Source organism: Cyphomyrmex costatus, unplaced genomic scaffold, assembly GCF_001594065.2.
Source record: "Cyphomyrmex costatus isolate MS0001 unplaced genomic scaffold, Ccosl1.0 scaffold770, whole genome shotgun sequence".
In the NCBI taxonomy this organism is placed as follows: Eukaryota; Metazoa; Arthropoda; class Insecta; order Hymenoptera; family Formicidae; genus Cyphomyrmex; species Cyphomyrmex costatus.
Genome location: NW_017280345.1, coordinates 100,781 through 103,443, shown reverse-complemented (window position 1 = coordinate 103,443; position 2,663 = coordinate 100,781). Strand labels below are relative to the sequence as shown.

Sequence of the window (2,663 nt, the reverse complement as noted above, 5' to 3'; positions counted from 1 at the left end):
AATCGTAGAAGTCGTGTGCCTCTGTGCAGGGGGGGGAGGGTGAAAGTTACTTCGCGTGGAAAGTTCTACGTTTCTGAACAGGAAAAGGTGTAGATTAGTACTTCATATCATACATGTATAGCAGAAATAATACGTTTATTTTAAAAGTATGATTGTTAATAACTTTTTAACGAAGGACGAGCAACGGCTAAAACCTGTTGGAGGTTACTCAGGGTCATGACCTTGACAACATATGTCAAGGTCAAAGTCATTGGAGGGGGGTCCCCTAATCGAAACATTTACCCATAATATTTTTTAAAATAGGATGATTAGAAGATAAAATTAGAATTAAAAATTATCGACTGGGAGTGCGTTCCGATTTTCACTGCCAATGCTGAAACTATATAGTATACATTACGTGCGCTATAGATTTTCAGCACTGGTAGTGAATTTCGGAACGCACCTAGGATTCATTATGACCGGTATTCATAGTCGATTCTTATTTTAAGAAACTATCTCAATAAGTAACATCCTATAAGATACTAATACGGCTCTGTGTATGTGACATCTTAAAACAGTTCTTAGATAATTTAAAATTTTAAATGTAAGAATCCCTCCCATCTACGAGTACATACTAGTCTTTGTTACATTTCTTTAAAAAGATGTAATAAAGCTAAAATTATCTTACAAGTTGTATTAGATGTAGAAGTTTGTGACGGTCGTCGTGAAGCTCGTGACAATGATGTATTTTTACATGAACTATCTGATGTTGAAGTTGAAGCAATCGAAAAATCATCCTCTTCTTGTACACTTTCAGCAGCTTTATCGCAATCGGATAAATTACTGACAGTTCTAGAAAATTATTACATATCGAATATTATTAAATATTTATAGTTAGCATATAAAAAATATTTTTTTTTACACATTGTATAAATAATTTAAATAATTATAGAATATATTTAAAATGTTATGTATATAATGAACTAAATTTTAGTTTCTTTTACAACGTATCACTTAATAATTTATTAAGAATATATAAAAATATATATACCGTGCATTTTCCAATGGATCGTCGACAAATTGCATAAGTTCATAAAAGCGGAATACTTTCTGTTTTTTAGTCGGTTGTGCAGCAGATCCACTTGGCACATATGCTTTTATTTGCCGTTTGTAACGCACATAACAATCTCTTAGATATTTCCATCTTTTCATTGCCTCATCCATAGTCATAAGCCCTATAATCATAAACAAAATTAACTTGTATTCTTAAAATAGATTGCAGCTTTGCTATATTGTATTATATATTTTGTAAATATTATATTTATACAAACCTCCTAACATATTTTGAACTTCTTTCCATAGTGCTTTCTTTTTTGCCTTTGTCCGTTCACTAAGTGGAATTTGAAAATTCCACAATGCTGGCTTTGTTTGTATTATGTTAATTAGCATCTCATCGCGGTCATCTGTTGAATACTGATGTTCATTGCTAGTCTGCTCTACTATTCCAATACTCTTTTCAACTAGTTAAAATACAATTAGTTTGTAGATTAATCGCACATTAAATTTAACATTTTTTACTAGTATATGATATAATAGATATTTTCTAACAAGATAACACGAATAAACACAATAATATAAACAATATACAATATATAATATCTTATAAGATATATATACTATAATATAACCATATAGGGTGCGGTTCACTTGGTGCTACAAATGCTTCAAAGCTATTGACTGACCAGTCAGAAGAAAGAACTATACTAATTGTCCAATCAAAAAATGCTTCGAAGCATTCGTAGCATCAAATGGACCGCAGCCATAAGGCTGGATACCCATGCAGCGGAATAGCGTAACGCGGAACGAGAGTGAAACCAATCACAAGCATTCCGCATTAGTTGCAGTTAGTGCGGAACGCTTGTAATTGCTTTCACTCTCGTTCCGCGTTACACTATTCCGCTACATGGGTATCCAGCCTAAGGGTGCAAACCCATGCAGTGGAATAGCGTATAACGCGGAACGAGAGCAGAACTACGAGTTTCTCTAGGAACACGGAATGCTCGTTATTGATTCTGCTCTTGTTCCGCATTACGCTATTCCGCTGCATGGGTTTGCACCCTAATGCCCTGGAAGTCAATTGTATATTGATCTTGAAATGAAGTGAAAATTACAAAACCGAGCAAATTCGCTAAGTATTAATTAATGAAATTATAAATATTCTAGCGAATTTGCTCACTTTTATAATTGTTACCTTATTTTAAGATAAACAATTGATTTCCTGATCATTTACTCTAAAATATAACAGATGAACTGTTGTCATATGTTATGCTGCAGTTTAGAATTGCACGACCAAACTCAGCAAAACTCACTTTTTGAGCTGTGATGGAGTTGTCAAGCACTCTATAAAAAAATTTATTACAAAGTGAGGACTATGCGCATTGCTGGAAAGCTATAAGTAAATTACTATAATATTTACCAACAGTTACAACAAAGTCTTCGTTGATAGATATAGCATGCTTTTCTTCATTGTAATATTTTAAACACTTATGAGATAATATTTCGTCTTGTGTAGTGATGGTTAATATTTCACCGCAATAACCACATTTTAGATTCTGAAATAAACATTATTTTTTATAAATTATTGCACCTCCTAAAGTACATTTATCACATATGAAAGTGATACT

General features: G+C 32.6%; 1 protein-coding gene and 1 long non-coding RNA gene across 2 annotated transcripts in view; one reads left to right on the top strand and one right to left on the bottom strand.

Annotated features, from left to right (window-relative positions):
• The window catches only part of LOC108781169 (tyrosine-protein kinase receptor torso), an 85,438-nt gene that overhangs the window by 28,917 nt on the left and 53,858 nt on the right, over positions 1-2,663 (top strand). The window lies entirely within an intron of this gene.
• On the bottom strand, positions 1,108-2,503 carry LOC108781170 (uncharacterized). The gene is made up of 4 exons (XR_001940929.1): positions 2,456-2,503; positions 2,349-2,379; positions 1,311-1,499; positions 1,108-1,214 (listed from the first exon to the last, which is right to left on the bottom strand). It is a non-coding gene; the product is annotated as an uncharacterized LOC108781170 (long non-coding RNA).